This window comes from Lichenostomus cassidix, chromosome 9 (genome assembly GCF_008360975.1).
Source record: "Lichenostomus cassidix isolate B80296 chromosome 9, HeHo_3.0, whole genome shotgun sequence".
Taxonomy (NCBI): Eukaryota; Metazoa; Chordata; class Aves; order Passeriformes; family Meliphagidae; genus Lichenostomus; species Lichenostomus cassidix.
In genome coordinates, this window is record NC_139490.1 from 19,148,881 (window position 1) to 19,172,824 (window position 23,944).

At 38.7% G+C, this 23,944-nt stretch overlaps 1 long non-coding RNA gene across 1 annotated transcript in view; it reads left to right on the forward strand.

Moving 5' to 3' along the window:
• The window catches only part of LOC146433401 (uncharacterized), a 162,767-nt gene that overhangs the window by 55,134 nt on the left and 83,689 nt on the right, over positions 1 to 23,944 (forward strand). The window contains exon 3 of the long non-coding RNA XR_014854105.1: positions 7,216 to 7,319. This is a non-coding gene — a long non-coding RNA (uncharacterized LOC146433401). The remainder of the gene's footprint in view (positions 1 to 7,215; positions 7,320 to 23,944) is intronic.

Below are 23,944 nucleotides of genomic sequence, written 5' to 3' on the forward strand. Positions count from 1 at the left end.
TTTTTTCCTCACCATGCTCAATCTCCACTTGTTCCAGCAGGACAACAGAAATCTGTCAAAGAGAAGGTAGGTAAGGACTGAGTAATGGATATAGAAATTTCTCCCTTGAACCAGCACACAGAATTACTATAATCCCTACTGGATTAGTAAGAGGGCAGGCTGTGAGGAGCAGTGGAGCTGTGCAGTCAGGAGGCCCTGAGCAGATGCAGAGCCTTGGACAGGGTGCATCAGGCACAGTCACTGAGCTGCTGAGTCCTGTGGTGACCACAACAGGAACTCCTGCCATCCCAACAATGGGTCATTGTCAGCCCTGCTGAATTCAATGAGGATTTTCAGGTTACATTTCACTCCTACTTGTGATTTACCAAGGCTGCAGAGCTGGAGCTGAACCTTGTAAACTGTGAAGTTTTATCTGGGGAAGATGTGCATCTCTTCCAGAAGATACTCTTTACTTGATAAACCATTTTTAATTTAGTCAAAAAAATAAGTAAATTTTTTATGACATAGAAGGAAAGGCACAGACTTTATACAAGCCAATCAATCCCACAAACAAACTGCCATTTAATAACCACAGTGGTTTGTTTAAATACAAGCAAGATGAGATCTATAGTTCAAGTATATCACAAATTCCCCTCTTTATCCTATAGCTGAAATGTTATTTCTTTCCTTTTCCTATTTTTCTTACCCTGCCAGTCAAAGTGGATATTTCATTTAATTCTGTTATTAAAATATTTCTCTTTTTCTTCTTACATACTTAATGGTTATTGAGTGTCTCTGGACACTCTAGTGTTTTGCCTTCTGCTGTTTTGCCTCACTGCTGAGAAATGACACAAAAAGAATGGAAGTCACTGGCAAAGCATAAAAAGGCAAACAAACAGCCTACCCAGTGTGCCCTTACATGGATCCAATAGCCAATTGTCCTTAAATAGCACTATACAAGATACCACTGTACATGGTATCTTGTATGAGTACATGGACAGTTTCAGAAGTTTTCCAGTCAATAGCTAAGCAGCCCTGAAACTCATTCCAGAGAGTCTCTCCACAGCAGGTACTGCAATGATTGTCATTTCATAGGAGAGGTAAAACAGAAAACTTCACGCTGGAAGACATGTAGTGAATGATGCAGAGATAAAAGGAATCAGAGAATGGAAAATGGAGAAGTGTTACTATATTTCATCATATTAACATCCAAATGGGTCATCAGCAGACTATAAAGAAATACAATAGAGAGAAAAAATGTCTTTAATGGTGATCAATATTTAAAGATAAAGTTTATCCCAGCTCTTCTTGTGCTTGCATAAACAACAGTAAAGCAGTTTACAAACTAAGGAAAACTAAAAAGTGTTCCAAGCCCTGGAAAGTTAAAACTGCTTGTGTGACTCAACCTTATTCACAAATGCACACAAAAGAATCTTTTTGGCCCCAAATGAAGCATATGTCTTTTCAGGCTTATCCTGGATTCTCAAACAGGCTAATCTATTAGTGGATTTGGGGATGTTTCTTGGGAGATTGTGTGCTGGATATTAATAGGCTCTGGCTAAGAAACTCTCCTCTTGGTCCTCATAAGTCTATGGGTGACACTGCAGAGATAGCTGAGGCTTTGTTGTACACATCCCTGCAATCCCAAAAGAATGAACATGATGCCTGTTTACCAAAAGCATCAAGAGTCTACATGACCCTTCCAAGCTCACCCTGCAAGTCAATGTGTTTTCCCATTCATTGGCTGATACCCCAAACATGAATGTACTCACCTTCTTTAGCTACTAACAAAATTCCTAAGATGCGCTGTGGTCTCCTTGCACAGGTTATATTCTAAATGATTTAGTAGTACCTAGTCTCCTATATCAATTAATAAAGAATTATTAGAGTACTCAATAAAGGTGGCAGATCATTAAACTGTACTGCCATTATAACATTCCTACTCACATAAGGGAGGTGACAGCATTCAGACAACTTGACACATCAGGCTGCTAGACCTGCAGGTCCTTTTCCAGAGTGTCAGTAGGAGTAGTTTTCTAAAGGGAAAAGACTTCTGTAGGTGCTGCTGTAGAGAATATGGAGATATAGAGTTTTGCTGTTGTCTCAGAGCTCAGGCAAAAGCTGGAAATGAGAAACTCTTGAGCAGCTCCACTGACTCTGTAATAACAGGGTGATGCTTTGTTCAAGCTATGTTTTCTGAGCTGTAGTTTCTCCCCTACTCTGAGGTGGGTGACTTCCTTATTAGCATAATACAGCAAGTGGTCACTTTGTCTCTGTGCTGCAGAGAGGAGGGAGAACCCTCATGGGCTGTTTGCTCAGAGCATCGGGGGAACAAAAGTTCACAAAGTTTTCTGTATTCATTCATTTCTAAACTCTTGGAGGTGTTGGTTAACTCCAAGAAGCAGGAAGGTGGCAATGCCACAGGACCCGTTTTTTCTGGGACTCATTATAGAAAACCTGTGAAAAGTGTCCCCCCTTTTTTAACTTGTGCTGACTGCTTGTACCACCTCCCATGGGAAATAGAGGATCAGCCGAATTTCTGCTTTTAATACTACAGGAATCCCAGAGAAAAGGATTAGAACACAGCAAGTTCGCATTTATCTTTTGTATCTTTGTTTATCTTTTGTATCTTCTGCAATTTACCTGTTGAGCCAAAGGCATAGGATATCAATGGGACTGCAGCTGATTCGGCCTCTTGTCCCTGATCTGAGCAGACTTTGATTAAGCTGGCATATGCATCCCTGATTCACTGATGGAATTAATCACTTTTGCATAAGATAGCAACAGTCTATATAAATAATAACAAAGTTCAATCTCGCCCCTCAACTTCATTCCATTGGCAGTTGTACAGCATTTAAAATTTGTGTACATTACTTACAGTGATAATCTCCAGGAGTCACATTATAAATTCATGAATCTACTTATGTGGTATCTTGTGTAATCAAAATTATCACAATAAATTAAATACAGGAGCCTTATGATACACTCAAATGAAATCAAGAGTCTTATCTAGTCCCAGAATTCTTAATACAGATGCAAGGACTGGGTAGGAAAACAGCTATCAATGTGGAAGCTGTTTTGGAAAGAAAGGAGAAAAGAAATGGAAGCAGCTTTTGTGGTTGTACTGATTCTCTTGATTCTTGCAACCCTGCCAAATCCCATTTGAAGATATTCAGAGCTTAAAACCAGTCTGTGTGACCTTGTTGAAATCTACCATTTCTTTAGGTGATTAAGTATGGACATGTGCTTTTAAACAGAGGGTAAACATTCTCTTTTAGGATGGGTATCTACATTTTCCTTCCAGTGAAGTGTTTGAGGAAAGTCATGAAGGAAATGTGTACTTCTGTATTAGTAATATCAAGCAGTGACCAAAAAAAATCAGTGCACAAAGCCCATCTCACAGTGGAAGCTTTTCTGTTCATTTCAAATAATACTAGCTTGGCTTATATTGAAGCAATAAGGAACTATAATAGAAATAGAAATAAATCAGAATATGTGTATTCTACAAGACCTTGTTTACTCTCCATCAGAGTATTTGAAAGAGTTCTAGCATAGACACAATTAAATTAACTTTATCTTTGAATTTATTACGTTTAAACAGGTTCATTTTGTTGCAGAAGAATATTAGAGTCCTTTGTGCAGAGTGAATGGAAAAAATTACTTAATAAATGTATTTGAAATGCTGGAAATGTGCAAAATCCCTTAGCTGGGGTTGGTTTCGAGTCTCTTACTAGAACTTCCAAGGTAGCCTCTGACTGGGTGCAAATTAGGAAATAAAACTTCGTGGCATCACTTTATGTTTGTGAGGCAAAACATAGCCATGAATTTGATTTACCAAAGTGACTGTAGACTGCTGTCTTCACACACCCTACAGTTTATTAATCCATGGATAATACTTAGCTGGGCTACACACCTGCTCCAAAGCTGTATCTACTGTAACAATCATTTGAAGCTGCCTTCAACTTCCTGAGTAAATGCTACCAAGCAATTTCAGGTTATTAAACTGATGTACCCAGTTTATATAGATATAAAAACCATCTAGATTTCCTTTCTAAACATCTTCAGATGTTTTGAAATACATCTGTTTTAATTTACTTCTGTTCTCATGTCCTTCCCATATAGGCCAGATTCAGCATATCCTATCTCTGATGGCTCAATTTCTTGTTACTACAGAAATATCCAGACAAGAGCACAAGGTCTTATGGCCACCAGGCAGCATGTTTAGAATCAGAGAAATAACTGGGAAACAACATCAAGAACAATGAGGAATATGAGGAACATCTATTTTGAGAAGCTAAAATATATTTGTATTTAATTACACTGTTTCTATCTTGTGCAATGCATATTTCCTCCAAACATGAAAAGAAACAAGCTGGAGTGGATTTAAATGTGGTCATCTGGTGTGAATCTTTTAGGCAACTAACTTCTGCCATTATGATTACTTTCCACTCTCACATGCCATTTAATATTGGAGGAAGCAAAATAGTTCTGTGTGGTTGTAGTCTATCCAATATCAGTGTGTCACTGGGAAGTTAAAATCTCATTTAAGCCAGAAATATAAATCTGCCAGACCTCCCAAGAGTACTGAAAGCTTCTTTTTCTCCCTCTGTGCTTTAAAGTGTGGAGGAGATAACATCACATCTTTTGTATCTGGGAAATCATTCTCTCTGCTCATTCCTAAAAACTTGTCCTTCTTTCAGCTTCTACTTCAAAGGAGGATTCCTTTTCTGAGCCCTCTTGGTTCCTTCTGAGCTTTCCTTTCATAGCTAAATAAAAATTAAGGTGTGCAGATACAGAAATTATGTAGGATCCTGTCATTTTACATGATAAGGTCCTGCCATTTTATCTTTTTTTTTTTTTTTTTACTGTTTTTAGCTAGTGACCTTTTAAATTCCGTTTATTAGTCAGGAAATGAAAATGTCTGTAGGTTTGGGGCTTTACTTTTTTTAGTAAATATTGTGTGCATTTCACTTTACTTAGGTGATGTTATCCTGGTCAGCTTTATAGCGTTACATTAGGAAAGGCTGGGAAGGAGAAAACCAAACATGGCAATGAATTGACCACATCATAAATTATGCTTAGATACCTGGGGAACTTGGTCTAACCAAGCTAGCAGGGGCTTCTTATGCTTAAACTGTAGTCTATGAGCAGAGGAAAGGCAAAATCATTAAAGATCCTGGTCTAGGAAAGAAGAGAAATGAAGAATATCTGTAAAGAATACCAGGAGCATGTTAGAGTTAAATAGTTTGGATCTTCACAAAAATTTTAGCATAGGCACTGCAGATTAGCAAAGAAAGCAAAGAAAGATTTAGCATAGCCTGCATGCAAAGCTGTATTTTTTATGTCTGTTGCTGTGTATCTTTGGTTGAATAAACAAAGTGAATAAATAGGGGAAAATTTACTTCCCTGTCATTTTTCCAATCACAGTGCTCCTGCACAGCTTAACAGCTCTGTGTGTACATGGAGCTCTGCTACAGAATAAATGAACTGTGTGGCAAAAGCTACAGAAGCTTTCTCTGAGGATGCCCTTGCCAGAGACTGGAGGAGATCTGAGTCTGACATGGTGGCTGTGCTAATCTCTTCATTGTAAGGTCAAGAAAGGAGGTTTCTAAGACAGAATTATAAAACTTGCCAGTAATATCTATTATTTCTTTTTAATTATTTAGAGAAAATCTAAACTTGAATAAGGACAGTCGCAGCATTCTGTGTGAATGAGAGAGAATTCTGTGGGGAGTCTTTAGGATATTAGGAATAAAAAGGCCAGCTTGCTCCCAAGAACCTGTAGCTGATTTTCTCAAGTCCATGAGGCATAAACTGGCTCTGAGCATGCACAGAATTATCATTGCTGCCATTTGGAAGAGCAGATCACACAAGCTGGGGGCTTGCCAGTGTAATTGCTGTGTTTAATGCTGTGAGCCAGTGAGGCAAATTAATGTCTTCTGTGATAATTCCATTAAAGGCTTATTATTTTGATAAATCATGAGAGGCAAAGGTCATGATCTCCTGGGAACTTTGATTTCAAGCTATTTTGCTTAGTATTTCTATATTTAACTTTACTGCTGCATTACTACAGAAATTTGCTTTGCCTCTTTCAATCTTGGTTCTTTTACCAATGATCCTTGAAAACATTTTGGTTACTTATTTTAAAATATTTAATCCAGAGAATTATCTTCGTTAATATGCTTTCACCTGGTGGGTATATATAGGGATAAAATATGAACTCGAGTAAAAATTCTTTGAGCTCTTTAGGTATGTTTTACATACTGGGAATATTTAATACAAAGATACTAGTGAGGACTGAAAGGTTACATTACTAACTGCCATTGGTGGAAATTCGGGCAACATACCTAGTTAAATAATCTGAGAAATCTGTGTTGGAGGAATATAATCTAAAATTTGTCATTTTAGTAACTTATTCATTATGCACAGAATAGAAGCAGCTAAGTTTCTATCACAATGGTGGTTGTTGATCTTCAGAATACAAGTACCAACTATTTGCTGAGGTTGGGGTAATTCAGAGGTACTTCTTGGGAGTTACCTCTAGTTCATGAAGCTGATATTTCCCTCCATTGCTTAACAAAGTATTGCTGACAAAAAGACTAAAAGCAATTTGTTGGTATGTGTTATCTAATTCACAGCACTGGAATAGTTGCATCAGCAAAAGGGTTTTATAATGGTGTGAGTTGCATCTTCCTTAAGGGTGCAAATGTACTTTGGGTTTGAGGTCCAGCTGTTCTGTGTGGCCCGACATCACAGAAGGCAAGGAAAGGAGCTGGCTGGATGCTCTTATTTTTCCTCTGACCTTGAGGGCAAGGACTCAGGAGTCTAAATCAGAGGAGGATGAGCATGACCTCCTCTCAGGCAGCACAGCTCTTGTCATGAGGAGATGGAAGCACAGCAGGAACACATTTGGCAATCTGGGATCCGCTTGTAGGAACAAAATGCCATTTTAACCATTTACAATACATGAGACTGCATCCAGCATAGATAGCCCTGTCCCTGGGGACTGACCAGGACAGTTTTAGCCCTTTTAAGAACAAAGAAGAGACCTTGCTGCAAGAGCTCAGTGCCCTTTCACAGGGATCCTAGCAAAGGAATGACTTCTTATTTATTTATTTTATGTCTTCAGCTAAGCTTTGATGAGAGGTTCCTTAACTTTTCTGTAGAGACTACGTTTCCTGTCTGAGATAATATTTAAGATGAAGACTGACTCCTTCTCCTGTTTCCTTCCTACAGACCAAAAGGAGACCCTTTCAAAGTGCAGCCTTTAATCTGGAGGCAAAACAGGCCCCATTTGTAGCCCTCATCTCTTCTACAATGACAAGAGTTGCTGCTTGCAGGTAACAGTGTTTTAATCTCATTTAATGCTTCATACCTCCTTACTTCACTTCTATTATGCCACAGAGGAATTAGACCCCTTTGATGCTGTGCTTCTGCTTGTGTATCATCATGGCACTGGGGATAAGCAAACACACGTAGGCTAATAAATCAGTGTTACTTCAGTAATGTCTTGTTTCATTCATTGTGGCAATCTTACAGCATATTCAGTTTTAAATGATAGGGTGTTTCATTACCAGCTTTTAGATATACATGATCAAATTTTGCACAAATATCTATTTATTTATTTATTACTTTAGTATTATATTCTTCCTAATACTACTGGTATTGATAATAATAGTAACGGTATTATTCATTCAATGTGAATCTCAAACTGTAAGTCACTAGAAAATTTTTCCACTAACAAGCCAATGTTATTTCAAGTAGTGGGGAAAAAGACTTCAGACAATGCTGGGACAAATCTTTTTTGGTCATATTTTTGTACTGACAAGCTGGGAAATAAGACACTTTTTCTAACAGCATGAAATCCACATGAGAGGCCTTATAGTCTGATGAATAATCATTATCATCATGTCTATTGGCCAAATATTAAGTTGATAGCCTCTAATTAAATAAGGGCAGAGAAAAAGCCCCACTAATTTAATGGAGGTGGATATCCCTTGCCCTCCTGCATGCTGACCAACAGGGTGTTCATTGGGCCATCAGTTTGAAGACATTTTTCTCCTTCCCGTGAGGCTTGTAATGTTTTTTTTCTGGTGATTTCTTTCTTTGTCAAAGTTGTGAAAGCTGAAAATTTTTTTATATCATTTAGTAACAATGTGAATTATACATGATAAGTTATAACTTTGAAGTTACTTGGTATATTATTTATGCTTTTAAAAATTTGTGCTCCATCACCTGTGATCTTAGCAAAATTCACAGATGTTTTGGAAAAGTGTATTTTACTGTCTCTTCTGCCCTCTTATGGAACTGCTTACACACATTAAAGACTTACTCCAACTCCATGCAGTGGGGCATTTGCCACTGATTCAGCAGCAGTCAGATCAGGCTCTTCATTTGGAGGAAAAGGTTGATAAATGCCTTATAAAGAGATGCTTTGAACAGGTGAATGGCATAGAAAAGATGAGGAGTGGCCAGTTCTTAACATCTCAGTGAGAAAAAACAAGTACAATTTACATGTGCATCATGACAGGTATATGCATTAGAGATCTCCAGGGCTGGGATTATTTCTGCATGTTCCTAAATACGGTTTTTTTGAAAAGTCACTGTAGGTTACTCTGTCTTCATTTATGGAAAAAGATATTTCTTTGTGTGCCTGTTTATGAGAGTTTGGTCATGGAGTTCAGGCCCTTGTAGCTGCCACTTTCATAAGAGCTAAAAGAAGCAATATTGTTTCTCTTTGCTTATTGCTCTATGAAATTGTCATCCTTTCCTCATCAGTCCCAGTTTACAGGAGAAACTGAGTAAATGTGGTGTTGTTTGAGCAGCAGGTTCTGTTCAGATTCACCTGCTCATTAGAAGATGAAATTCCAAAGGTTCTATTGCTTTCTGAAAATCCACAGCTCATGCTTTCTTATACATGTTACAGTTACCTTCTTCCCAGCTATTTTCTTCTACCTTCTAGAGCTTACCTGTGGCAAATCTGGGGCAGGAAATGCTTTATTCAGGCAGGGCAAAATTATCTGAAAAACTCCAGTGGAAAAATAATGCAGTATAGCAATGAAGTAACTTCTGTCTCTAATTCCTCATATTCATGGTAACAGCATCATGAGGCTCCTGGTACTGGCTATCCATGCAAAAAATCTGCACATGCAGGGCCCTGGGGACAGAGATTTGGTGCTGCAGCTCTGCTGGGCTTCAGCAAGACTGTTCCAAAGCTGGCAGAAATGGAATATCAGAATATCAGAATATCTATCAGAATATCTATCAGAATATCAGGGCCCTGTGGGGTCAACCTCACATCCTGCAGCTCTGCTGGGCTTCAGCCAGTGCCTTCCAAAGCTGGCAGAAATGGAGATTTTGGGGTCACCCTCACTCCCATCCTGCAGTTCAGCTGGGCTGTTGTCTCCATTGGTCTTTGCAGTACATCAAAGGTTTACAGGATGAATTGACAATGTGAAGGGGTTACAAATGACCTTTGAAGCAATCTAAATGGTGGAAACTGGAGCACAAAAAGTGAATTGTTTCTCTACTGCAATATACTGTTGATCCTTCCTTTCTATGTTTTTAGTTGTTTTCTCTGTGCATATGATATCAAAAATGGAAGCATGAAATTAAAATACTGTGTTTGGAAAATCTGAAGATTCTATTTGATAAACAGGACGAAAGTATGCTTAAGACTTGAACATTCCCTTTTTGGGTCAATGCCTTGTCATTTTCTTCCCTTGGGCTAAAATCTCAGCATGTTTTCAGGCATCCAAGTGATGGCCTGAGCTCACAGATGGAGAATGAGAAGATGAATCTGATAGGCATTCTGTCTGTTCTGTCTACCTGTCTTGTCACACACAGGTGTCCACTGCTTTTGTGTGCTGGTTCTCCCTGCAAAAGACCAGTGCAATTAGGTATTTTATTCCCTTCCAGTCTTCTACAGAAGACTAGGTGAGTCCCTCAAAAACTGTTGAGGTTCAGATGCCAACCCTAATTCCCATATTTGATAATATCGTAGTAGCAAAAACAGTCAAACATGCTTTGCCGTTGTCCCTCCTTCCATCCGATCAAAACTTCTGGCCATGGTCCTCTCCAGATTTGGACATCCAGAGGAGAGAGATGCAAAACTATGTCATTTACTAAGGGCATTTTAGCCCCTGTGGGTCTTTGGCTGCAGAATTGTGAAAAGGAGCCAGGGGTTCAAATCAAAGGGCCAGTCAGAGCAAGGCAGTGTTGCGTCTCCTGTTCTCTGCAGTGGCACAGTACTGTGGGCTCCTGCTGCCTTCTGTGATAAGGTTGATCCCTTGACTCCTATGGGAGCAGGAATTGAAAAAGGCCCATACCTGTAGAATCTTATTTCAGAACAGGATTTAATGTAGCAGCTGACACTCATTCCTATTATTTTATTCTTCTCATGGGATCCTAATTGACAGTGATGTTCTATAGAGCCCACTGCTTGAAGGACACTTTGATGTACACGTCATTGTCACCAGGCTGGGACCTACCAAAGTCAGTGGGAATAATACTTAGGAACTCTTACTTTGGTTTCTGCCACTTCCACCTGCACCAGTTACACTTCTGGTCTTGCACTGAGAGTGGTCCTATTGTCTTCTGGGGGCAGTTAGTAAAATAGCATCTTGTTCAGCATGACTGGAAGAGAGCCTCAATATTGACCTTTAGATAATGGGAAGGAAGTGGGGTGGAGAGAGATAGAGGACAGAATAACTACAAAGGACATTCAAACTAAAGATCTCCTTCTCTGAAGTCATTCTGTAGCCTAAAATTAGCAGTGAGAGCCTAAACTGGTGAGCTGGGAATGGGTCTTTAAAAGCAATGGAAGCTGGGCACAGCTGGGCTGAGTCCCATGAGCTGAGTGTGGAGCTGTGGTGTGACTCCAAGCTTTGCAGAGAGCAGACTGCACTGGGATGGCCTTATTATGAACATTTTCTCTAGATAAAATGAAATTGATATTTACTGAATGTAAACAAGTGCATAATATGAAGAGCACACAATTTATATAATTAAAGATTGGGACAGAACACTACTTAGAAACTGAGATTTATTTTCAATGATGCTCTTAGTTAAACTGAACTGATCAGTTTCCCAAAATTTACAGACAGACACACGCACGCACACACACACACACACACACACTCTCCACTTTTTTGTCATTTATACAGGATAAATTATGAACATTATATTATAAACAAATGATCTTACCCCTGTGGGGTTTATTTTCTTAGCTTCCCTTAGTCAGAAAGCCATTTCCAGCCCTGCTCTGGAGCAGATGAAGCACTCATCCTCGCCGTGTGCTAGGGAAGCAGTCTGTCACTTGTGATCAGACATGCTGCTTGCTACACAGCACAAAACTCGACCTGATGCCTCCTAACCGGGAGAGCAGTGAGCAGGAAGTTCCAGCTGAGGTTCACAGTTCCAAAGTCCACAACCTTCTAATATTTTCAAGGTTTCATGTGTTTTACACAGGTCAACACATGGTCTGCTTCTCCTAAAAGTTCACCAACAGTTTAGTAACATTGTGAGCTCCAGGGTTAGGAGAGAGAGAAAAGCACATTTATGTAAAATAACTATCATTTTTGTAATTTTTATGGCTTAAACATTTTAGTAAAATCTCCCCAGGAATCAGACTCTCAGCTGAGAGAAATACACAGGGTTCCCTTCGAGTCACTGAAACAGTTAATTTACATCAGGTGAGGATCTGACCTAAATTTGTTTCAACTCTGATGTACCAGTTCATAAGCTGCATTACTCTCACATATGGAATCCTATCACTGCTGTATCAAAGATGTAATTAAAAACCTGCCATAACAAATGTGCACTATGCCCTACCAAGCTCTTGTGCTGACAAACTGCCAGAGGGGAAGAGTTTGATCTTTTCCTCAGTGTGGCTTGCCTCTGGTCCTAAAGGTTTTATCAAAGAACTTGAGAGAAGCAAGCCATGATGGAGCAGTAGGAGAGGCAGCTTCAAGTCATCGGTTGCCAGACAATCCAGCCTTCCCCAGGACAATTTGCACACTGCTGTAGCACCAAGGAAAAGATAGGCAGAGCAAAACACTGAGCACAGTTTGTTTTATGGTGATAGCAGCTCCTTTGTGCTAAGAATGTGAGCTGCAGAGTTCTGCACCAGCTGGTACTTCTGGGTGGTCCTCAAGGCTAACTTCAAATACTGGCCAGTGCAGTAAAACAGCATGGAAGTGTCAAAGACATAAGTAACTCTGGTAAGGTCCTTATCAGCAGACAGGCCTCCATTTTGTGACCAGCTACACATTGAGAAGGAGCATAACAATCCACCATTCCTGCCTAAAAATCCTAAGGCAAGGATGCATATAAAGAAAAAGAGTGTGCAGGGCATTTTTTTGCATAAATGAATTTTCAAACTAAATGCCAGTAATAATGATGATCAAATGCTATTAAATATCTTCATCTACTTCCCAAATTCATTAATCTCCCATGAAAACACAGCTGATAAAAGCATGCTGGACTTGAGTGGTGGCAGGCCAGAGGATGATCATAGGAATTGTTTATATATATGAAACATCCAATTGATTTATTCAGTTCTTTTTTGTTTGTATTCCTATAAAAGTTTTCTACATATCTCTTAATTTCACCACTCAAAGTAAATTCCTATATGACCATTATTCATATTATTTAATAAACAAAGCTGAAACCAACCTCATCAGGATACATATAAAAGAACCCTTGATGTTAACACGCAGAACATCATGATTCCCAAATGGCTACTTTAACAAAATTGTAAGAAATTATTTTGCCTAAGGACTATATGCAGAGTCCCCAGAAATCAAGGGGAATATTTCTATGATTCGCTAGGATTTACATCAGGCCATAAATGAGCAACATATTTTATAAGACATATCAGTTATTTACAGCAGGCAGAAACCCTGCTTTTGTTGTGTGGAACGAATGTATTGTTTCAAAAGCACATGGAAGAAGATGGCTGCTGCTCTTTGTTTTGAAAATTTGCAGAGCTTTAAAGCAGTGGTGAAGTTTGCTACTCATTTTACTTGTGAGGAACAGGGCATATATGAGTAAAATCATTCAAAAATTTCAACACTGCTTTAAATGGTCACAAGACCAAATACTGTATTGGGAATAGATATTTGAAGAGACACTAAAGACAAAATGCTTTCATTCAAAAACATTAAATAAAATCCGAATTTTTTAACATTTCTTTTGCTGACATTGCTTCATAATAATTCAATTTGAAAATAGATGCTATTTCCAATAATACTGCATTAATTTTAATAACAATATTTTTTTCACAATGGGACAACTTAAAATGTATCCAGAGTTCTTTCTGCACTAAAGGCTAAGACATAAGAAAAAAAAAATCACCTGGGAATGTTAAAATTCAAAGACCTAAATGTATCTATGACATATTCCAGCTGCATACAAAATGCACTTAATCCTGTAGAGAGAACTTGGCATTCAAACCAACAGCCCTAATAAACAGAGCTACATGTTTTCATTTGCTATTAGTGCCCTTCACTTTTGTCTGCTGAGGGAAAGGTTCGTTGCAAGACAAAGCTTTTGTTGGGTAGAATAGCACAGCACACTCTGTCAGTGTTATCAGTGTCTTTCAATGTGGAACATATTTAACTTGACACAGCACTAAAAAGAAAAGTAGAAATAGGACTTGTGAACTGAAGTAAAAATATATTGAGCTCTATGATATCTCTCAGGAACAGAGAAGCAGTGGGAGAGGAGGACCAGAGGAGAGGCAGTGGCACCTTCAGTATCCCAGATCATGGAGGAAAAAAATACTTTTGTCAAAATACACTGAGGCAAAGCCTAGATTTTCAGAGGAACCAGAGTTCACATGCAGGTTCTGCACACAGCAGACCCTAATAAATAGAATTCACCAGAATCCTTGGCTGGCAGGAGAGAGCAAGTCTCTTACTTGACAACTAAAATCCTGTTTTCTCCTGACACCTCTAGTGGCACCCTAAGAGTCTCCCAAATTTCAGCCTGAGTTTCCAGCAGTTTCTGCAGGAGTGGGAGGGGTATGAGGTGAGGAGGTAAGGGCAATTAAGGCCAATTAATGTAATCACAGCCCTGACCAAGGCTAATGTATGTGTGTCTTGACTGAGGAATGGTTTTGTTCCTAGTCTGGCTGGCTGGGAGCTCAGAGAATCTTAGTTAATCGTTATTGTTTAGCTTACGATAAGTGAACTAAAGGTCTAGGGGGAAAGTTTGATTTCTGCAGTTAGTCCTGTTTATGTATGAGAATATTTATACTTTGTCAAACTGAAAAAATTCTAAAATACAAAAATAGTTGGGGGGGTTCCCACCTTATAGTATGGAAACGACATTAATAAGCATTCAAGATACTTTTCCAGGTATGTAGAGTTATTTTATTATTGTATTTATACCTTTAGTAAACTAGCAAAATTCTATGTGGTCATTAACACTTGGTTTTTAGGTAACAGGGGAGATTTGCTTCTTTCACTATAACATAAGTTGAAGTCCTAGATTTTGGAGCAATTGAAAGAAAAGAGGCTATCACATCATTGTATCTACCTAAAGCAGGCAATTGATACTTATGATGATGTAAAAAACCCCAAATTTCAGATAGGCTGAATGCTAAAGAAATGTGGAAATTATAACAATTTAAAATGATAATCATGTGATTTCTAGTGAAAAAGTCTATGCTTCAGTTTTATACTAGTGCTTCTGCTACTACACAAAGTTAAAATGAAAGTTTAATGCAACTTTTCAAACCAGTGATGAGGGTGAAATAGATTTAAATTCTAGCAGTGCAGTGTGAAATATCTGCTCTTCCTTCCAGCTCTTTCTCTGTTATGCCATAGGAGCAGGAAGGCAACATTAGATCATTGCCCCAGTCAAGGGAGGAAAGGCAACAAAAACCTAAGAACTGGGTTTGATTGTTGCAATGAATTACTTCTAATCTAGGATTAGTAAGAAAATCTTAGGACTAATAACTTCATAGCTTTCATGATGAAAAACAAAATATTCAAGCAGTGGGAAACTGCATTATCAGAAATAAGAAAAGCCAGTCCCACACCAAATTGTTTGGGGGATTTTTTTAGGTATCATGACATTTTTGAGAGTGAACGTTACCAAGGCCAGATTGGTGTCTTCAGTGCTGGGGATTAACAGTGAATGAGTACTTTTCAAAAGCTTGTGTTTCTGAAACCACATGATCCACTTTTATCTCTTTATGTAGGTGTGGTCTGGCCTTACGAAATTCCTGTTGAAACCACATGAATAATATCTAGATTGGTCCTTTGTTATTGAGAAATATTTTTGGGGTCCAAAATTATGTGCAGTATAAAGATTACATGTCTGACTAGTGGCCATCAGTGCTTTTTAAGAAGGCATTCTAGTTTTGTTTTGATTTATAAAGCACAACTGTTATAACAATTTATTAGAACAATTAATGTATTTTACATTCTGCAAATATTTATTTGTAAGATTCATATGGTTGCTGTTTCATACTTGCTCCTATAGTAATATTTGAAGAAAAAAGTTAAACAGTTACACATTAGGTTAATTTTAAGCGCAAAATATTCTTCCTGAGGCCATGCTTTTTTTGATTAAAAAAAAAATTAGGGACAGGAATGTGTTCTGGCTTGGAACCTGAATTTCCTGGGCCTGATTAAAATAAAGTATCTCCCACTGATATTTGAAAGCTTTTGAAGTAAAGAAGAGCATTTCATATTTCTGTGGAATAAGGCCATCCCTCTCACAGATGATGGAACCTGCAAATCTGTTACATTTGTGTGGGTTTGTTGTATTTAATGAATGAGCACTAATATGAAGGGCTTTCCCTGCATTTCTGTCCTTGCTGCCATCTCCTGCCATCCTACTCCTGGGTCCCCTGTGAGGCACTGAAGTAATATTCCTTTTAGGGGCTTTGAAAATTGATTTGCAAGTCCCCTAGCAAAGTATTTGTTAATATGTTGTGTTTGCAATCAGCATTTAAAAGTTTTTATCATATAATCAAAAAGCTGTAAGTAGCATTTGGTAAAAAGGAAATCTTTGCGACTTGAGAGATTGGTACATGAGAAGTGACAAAATTCAATGGAAACATTTTAGTGTTCCTGAATCTGTTTCCTGTCAGAGTTAGCAACTGGCATGGTTGAGATGTAAGAACAAACAGAAAAGCTCCCAAACTTTGTTCTTACTTGATCATATAAATAAATGCAGTTTTCATTTGAATGTTTTCAGGCATTCCTGTAAGCTGTATGTTTTGTGCACTGCTAAAATGCTGAGGGAGCAAACTGTGTTTGACTTCAGGTGCTGGTTTGCTGCATGAAGGTGAAGTCATTTACTGGCTGTGTTTTCTGTGGTGATGTCTGTAAGTGACATAAATATAGAGTAACAATTAGCAGTGCTCAGGGAAGCGTTGACACCAATTCCTAGAGGAGATGATTTACTCTCAGTGCTGACCTGTCAATAAACAATGCCAAACTTCAGCAAGAAACAGCAAGGTTTTAGTGTCTAAGTGCTTTTGTTTGCAAATGTTGCTGAACATTTCTTTCCATCTGGCCCAGGTCCTGGGGGCTTCATGGTTATGCCTATTGATAAAGGCCAGGTGGTCAAGTTTTGGGAGCTGTCTGTCACTCCTTCAGAAATGGGACATGGTTGTAGTTGAGAGAAAAATAGAGAAACAAAAGGGGTGGGCAGGGGAGCAGAATTCCTCTCATTCCCAGCCTCTTCTCCTGTTCAAGCTCAGCAACACCTGGATGTTCCCTCAGTAATGGCTGCTCTGGGGATTCCCTGGGAGCTGCTGTGAGAAGCAGTAGCCTCTTTCATCAGGCAATATCTCGAGAGTGCTTGGTGAATGCACTGCAGCCTTTCCACTGCTCTGGGAGATGCTTGTGGTAATTGAGCCGTGGTGCCCAGAAAGGGCTGTTTGCTGGGCTTTATCTGAGAGCCTTCCTCTAAAATGACACATTCTCCTTTTCAGGAAAGGATGTTCATATAATGTGTGCAGTTACTGGCTGTATGGTGGTGTTAGTCTGGTGTTTGTTCTCACAGCTTGCTAAATGCATTAGCTCATTTTGGTACCGGGTGAGTCCCTGTCTTGGTGTTTCTACTTGATTGAGATGAATTGTGTAGGACAGAAGGCACCTTGTGCTCTTTGTCATGAAATGTGCATCTGAAATTTAAACCTGGAATGTTTCCTTACAGAGCACAGACCTCCAGACTTGTAGTAACTTTCAGATGCATTTCTTAGAGGGATTTACATTAGTGACATCTCTGTCCTCTTGGACAAAAACACCCAAAAAACAAAAGACAGACATTCTTAAATAGAGGAGTAAGGTGTAGAAAGACATTTAACAAAATGCAACTTCAGTGGTGATTAGGATGTGAATTTTATTTAGGTCTAGCACTTAGTGAATCGATGTTTAGCAGTGGAATCTGTGCCAAAGCAGATTGGGTGAAACCTATTTTCCTGGTTTGAAGATGGTGTAAACTCCACTGGAGGAGGTTAGCTGGTACTTGGCTTTTTCAGTGTCAGTGAGGTGAACAGGTGGCTGTTTACTAAAGAGGTACTTAGGATAATATTTACTAAGAGAGCAGTGGAGAGAGAAAGCAACCAAATGTTTTGGTTACTCTGGAATTCATCCCTTGTCAGCATGGGAGGGCAGTGGTCTCAGAGAGAGCAGTGAGGCTGCAGCTTGTTTTCTTTGTCTTACCCACTTTCGTTCCTCAGCTCTTCCCAGAGTACAAGTGATATCTTTTACTCTGATTGTGATGAATAGATCCTTTGCTAATCAGCTGTAGTGGAAAGCAGATGGTCATGTCTGCTCAATAAATTCTCACTAAGACTTCACTGAGGGCTGAATTGAGCTTCTTTACATACTGTTTATATATTACAGTGATTCCTTGAAAGTTTATTGCTAGGAGTTGTCCTTTTCATGTTGACTTTTATAAAAGTTTCCAGGTGTTTCAAAAGTATTGAAAGTAAAATGTGTGTACTTAGCAATGTGCTGTGGAAGTAACCTTAAGGATCTGAGTTTTCCTAAGCTTTTGGTACTCCTCTATGATTTGTTAAAGCTTATTAAGTGATTCAGCTGAATTTGCATCTCTCTCTGCTTGTGAAAATAATTTTGAAAGAATGGCTCACTTCTGTTCAGGCAATTCATGTATTGCCAGTTCTGCATAGTATCTGATACTGCTTGTTGTCCTTAACTGTCTAGTTTTGAAAACATATTTAAGTGTTTCTTTAGTTTAAGGTTTCCATAATTTTTCTTCCTAAATAAATACAAATAATATATTGCAGACATTACATTTATTAATTTCAATTTTGAATGTTCTAAAAAATTATTTTAGTGTTTTGTTAACTCTTGATTATTTCACCCATTTCTAGAGATTTAAATGTTTCTGTACAGTGCTTGACAAAAGTTCAGGAGCTTATTAGGCACTGCTATGTTCAGGAGAGCCTTTCCATCACTTTCTTTAGGAACTGAATCAAGCCCATAGCCTGTGTTTTCACTTCTTCTTAACCTAAAGGACTTTCAAATCTTGATAGTGCATGGGACTAAACAGAGAAAATCCCAACTGGCTGTCTCATCAAAATCACAGACTAGAAATGCTTAATTCTTGTCAAGGTAGAAAGGCTGTGAATTTGTATTAGATGGAAATAGTGAATCTGTAAACAAGCTTTGCTTTGCAGTCACTGTGAAAATAATCAAAGTATGAAATCTTGGAAGTAGTAACTGAATAGTGGGATTTTTGAGCAATATATTGAGCAAGAGGGGGAGCACATCAGTAACTGTTTTCACTGCTGCTTTTTCAAAACAGGATGAGTACTTAAAAATTAAAAGCACTGCCTACCATTATTTTCCTCCTTCTTTTCCAGAAAAAAACCTCTTCTAGCTATGATATCCTATACATTGGATGAAGAGTAGTTAGAACAGAAGTGTCATAGTTATTGCATTATTTGAAAGTTTACAGCTTATTTTAGGTTGTTGTATTGCTTACAAGTAACTTTATTGCCTTGATAAGACAAGTGAAAAATTTAATAAATATATGCTGAACGTACAAGTTAAAATTTTACTTACAATTAGGTGCTCAACATGTAACTGTATCCAATTAAGAGGAAGATAATTGGCTAAAAGCCATGGGCTTAGGGTAGCACACAGACATGTATTCAGAATAGACCTCTGGAAAGTATTGAAGTGTTGGCTAACCCAAGAGCAGTGGAGGAATGTTTTGCTCTCAATTAGTCCATGTAATTGGCTGGTGTCAGAGCAATACTGTAAAACAGACCTGCAATGTGACACCCATGGATGAGGAGACCTACCTTCAATCTTAGACACTAATTGAGGTCAAATCATGTAACTGGAAAGCTTCTGAGCTAACAGCAGTGTCAATTAGATTTCCTAATGCAGATCCTACAGCATTTTATTGCCAAAATTATATAAACTTACCTGTTACTGGCTAGATCTCGGTTTCCCTGAAAAAAAAATAAATGAGGTCTAGTAGCCTCTTTTTAAAAGGAAACTATTTGGTGAATATAAAACCAAAAAAGTCTGGTTTACAAAACCCATGTGCAAGCTGCTGGTTACCCAGTTATTCTCAGCATGAGCTAGAGAAATGCATTTATAGGAAACAAAGGCGCAAAAAGCACAGTGTGGTATGAAGATGTGCAGTTTGTGTGACTATGTGTTGTTCAATATACTTAGGGAGCATTGTGATTGTGTTTTTAAGATAATGCCCATGTAATCAAGCATAGCACATAATACTGTGATCAGCATTCTGCAGCTAATTCAACCCTTTGCAGTCCTCAGTAGAAAATGAGCAGGTTAATGCCTGGAGGTAGCTATAAAATAAATACTGGAAATGACCAGTGTACATAACTTCAATTTGAATAGAAACAAAGTAAAATCAACTGTAAAGTGAGAGAGTTTATTGTCTTACATAGTTGCCATGGTTTTAATTATGTATTTGTACTGCAATGGTGATGTCTGCAGTGCTTATTGTAGGAACAGGATCCTTCCAAAGGTTTTAAGATCAGCATTTCATTCTATGAAAGTCTGGATTAACACACCATTGACATTAGAAAGGCAAAAGTGGTTTGGAAGCAGATTCTTTATAAGACCAGCATAAAAATGACACTACTAGCAAATGTGAAACATGCTGTTAGATTTTGGACTTTTCAAAGCCATGAATTTTGAGATAAATGTGCAATAAAGCCTGTGTTTAATCTAGAAAGAGGAGCAGTATTCTACTGGTAAAAAGCAGAAGGAAAATAAATTGCATCATCTATAACCTTTGCAGTCATAGGCTCAGTGAACAGAACATCAAAACCAAATGTAAGGAAAACAAGCCTCTGTGTTCAATTTACCTAGTGATATCCGGCCTTACAAGAAGCTTTAAGTATATTCATTCTTTAGCTCCAGTGTGAAAAAGTCAGTACTGAGCTCAGTCTTCAATGGATGAATATATTTAGGGGAAAAAATTGCTTAAAGCCAGATCCACGGTCTGTCAAAGTGACTGGAAATAGTCCCAGAGACTCCAGGGACTGTGGATCAGGCTCTCTTAAACATGTAAATGAAAGTTTGATTGCTTTGGGTGAGCAATATTTCTGTTAATTATCCAGCAAAATAGATCTGATTATTTGGAACAGCAAATAGTCATTTGGTTCCTGACAGAATACAATACATGTTTAAGCATATCAATGTGTTTGGAGTTAGTGAAGGAAGAATCTCAAGATGTTTGGGTTTGGTTTGGATACACATCCAGAGTCTGCATGCTTTGCTAAAGCTCCTCAGTCTGCACCAATGACTTGCTGAGAAATGAGCAGCCTTGCCAGGTTCATCCAGTGCCGGGGAGCCAAAAGTGCCAGAGCAGCCAGGATGTTGGTTAAAGGAATGAGGAACTGCAGGGCAGTGACAGAGGCTTCTTGGAACAAGTGTCTTTTAGAAAGGGCTCAGCTTCCCAAAACACCTGTGTAAAGAGAAAGGTTTGGCACAAACTCTGCTTCCATGCAGGAGGCTCTCTGAGGCCACTGTCCCTCTGAGATGTCCTCCTCTCCTGCTGCAGGTGTGGCTCTCTGGTGTCCTGGGGCTCCTGTGGGACTCTGAGCTTTGGTGGCAACATGGAAATTTCCATTTTGGAGTAACGTGAAAATTTTTCAGGTGTCTTTCTTCAGTTTCCTTTCAGATGTGTGGACATGCATGGGGGCATGAAAGAGGGATGGTGGGGATTGAAATCTAGAGTTTTCTTTGCTTTCCAATCCTGCCCAGTTTAGGGTCTTCCCCAATCTGGTTTGATGGCTCCATTTTCTCTCCTTGCTGGGTGCTTGAGAATGTGAGAAGTGTTGGTGTCCTTTCCCTTGCTAAAATTAGGAAGCTGCAGTTTTGTGTCTGAGAGAGTCTGACTATGGTTGGGCATGGTGAAAACTAGGAGGTATGAAAAACTGATATGGAGACAAAACTCCCCATGTTATGCTTGCTTGCTTTCTGCTGGAAAAAATCCTTACTGCAGGAGGAATACAAAATAAGGAGATTGAATCCTCCAATGTATTGCACTTGCATAGTTCAAATGATGCTTTATTCTGCTGCCAGTGCAAAATACCAGTGATTTTCTGCTCGTGAGAGAGCATGGCTCATAGGAAATGGTACCTCATGGAGCTTATGTTGACAAAATAAATGAATTCCTATTTTCCATTGAGGGGAAACTGGCCCAATGGAACAACTGACATACCTTAACTCAGAGATTGTGGCTGGAGTTATGTTTGAGTGTGTGCACTCATACTGAATTTGTCACTTAGAGCTGGGATGATGAGTCTGACAACTCATGGAGTTCTGTCAAACCCATAACAGAATCTGCACCTGATTTAGAGAAGTTTTGCTCTTCTGGGAATTCCTTTTCTCAAACAGAAACCACCCAAATAAATTTTATTTGATAGCTAATTAGAGTATAAGTAGATAAATATGTATCTAAGGACAGTGGATTAACCTGAGGATATAAAATGAAAAATTGTTTCCTTGATTCCTTTTGAAAAGGACCATAAAAATCATCATTCTGAAGACAGCTGTCGTCTTTTATTGGCCTGGGTGCATGTGTGGGTTTTTTTGTTTGTTTTTAAGGGGAGGAGTAGAAGTCTTCTTTGGCAAGGTTTCTTTGTCTTAGAATCTCTGATTAGGAATGTTGTGCTTTAGCTATCCTGGTGCCTGGTTCTGTGCCAGGATTTATCAGGATGGAGGATGTTCTCAGTGGTGGTGTGCTTTTTGCCACTAGCAATGGTTTTTCCTAATAGGGCAAGTTTATAAAGCTCATTACCATGAAGGGAATAACGGGAAAGGAAGTTTCAGTGCGCTTTTTTTGTTTGCCCTTTTTAAAAAGGGAGATGGAGACAAAGGATGGAGTTAATATAAAATCCTGCTCTCCAGTTAGCCTAAAAGATGACCTGCAGTTTTTGGAATTACGGTATGTTCAAAGATATGTCACTGAAATAATGTAATGCCACAGACATTAGGCCATAATGACCTAAAAAAGTATGTGTTTAGTAGTTTGCAGCTGGAGTCAAGGAAGGAGCAAAACCGCTTGAAGTGAGCCAGACCCGCACATTCTGAAATCCATTATTACATTTAGAGCACTGGCTAGGGAAAATATCCCTAGCTAACAGTTTGCCTTTGGTTTAGATTAAATGTCACATGATTAGCGGCCTGCGAGGGTGCAAGCAGAGCTTTGACAAAGGATTTCTGATTTTTTTATGTAGCTATCAACTGTGATCTGAAAGATCACAACTGTGGTCCCTATCAATGGTGGTCTGGAATTTTAGGGGATGGGGGTTTTGTTTTGGGGATTTTTTAGCAAAGAGAAAGAACCTGCGAGAAAAAGGAATTTATATGGACCACCCAGAATAGGTAAAAGTCTTCTGAATGTCTTCAAATACTTCCTGATGATCAGAAGGTCTAAATAAGCATAGCTATGTGCTCAGTAATTTACTGAATTAGGGATTAATTCATGAATACCTTAAATGTCAAGAGTCTGATAAGGCTTTATTTATTGTTAATCTTTCCTGTGCACCTACTCATCTACGCAATCCTCCTGGTGAAAACAGCAGCAAAAGAGCCAAAGTCTCTCTGGTGGCAACATAGTTTCCCTGGTGCCTGAGTTAGCAGTGGGAAAAGCCAGGATTTGAGATCTATTAATTGCCAGTCCTGTGCTCTAACAGCCAGATTATTTTCCTGACAGGGCATGTACCTGTTTTAGTGTCTGCTTTACCAGTGCTTAGCATGACACATCCAGGATTTAACAGCAAAACTTTCTTCTAGAGTTATTTTTTTGTCTATGTTATTTTATTCTTCCACACAGCAGTTTTAGGTGTGTGTACCTAACAGCTGCATATAAGTGTCTTTCTGCACTTGCTTATAAGAGAAACCAATAAGGTAACACTCTTGCCTGCCTTGGTGTGAGGTAGTAACCACTTAATGACAAATTTGAGGTGTTTCAAAGCACCTACGACTGCCCTGCTCCACAAGAGAGTACAAATTTTAGTTTGAAGCTCTTGCTGGAGAGAGGTCTGCATTTTAAAGAATCCCACAGCTTGTTCCAGAGACATTGGCTGAGCTAATAAGGGACCATCTATTCCTACAAATCTGGCCTGTTTTCCTGTATCAAATCAGACTTATTAGTAGTTATCCCAAAAGTGAAGGTGGTATGGAGAATTAAGTAAAAAAGTGGTTCTGATGTGGCTAAAAAATATCCACTTTGATTTTTTTTTCTCCTCTGGAATGTTGACGCTGTGGTGTTTGGGTGTTTTGAACACAAAATGTTTTGTTTCCTCCACAGTAGTCTGGTCTCCGTATGTTAAGCAATCCCATGGATAGTCTGTTCCAGAACATCTTTGGCTAATAAGAAGCTGAAAGATAAGCCTTGTGATAATTGATAAGTCATTAGCTGGACTCTAGTTCATCAGATAAGGCAATTAATGGTTTCACATTTCCTTAAAAGTGGCAGT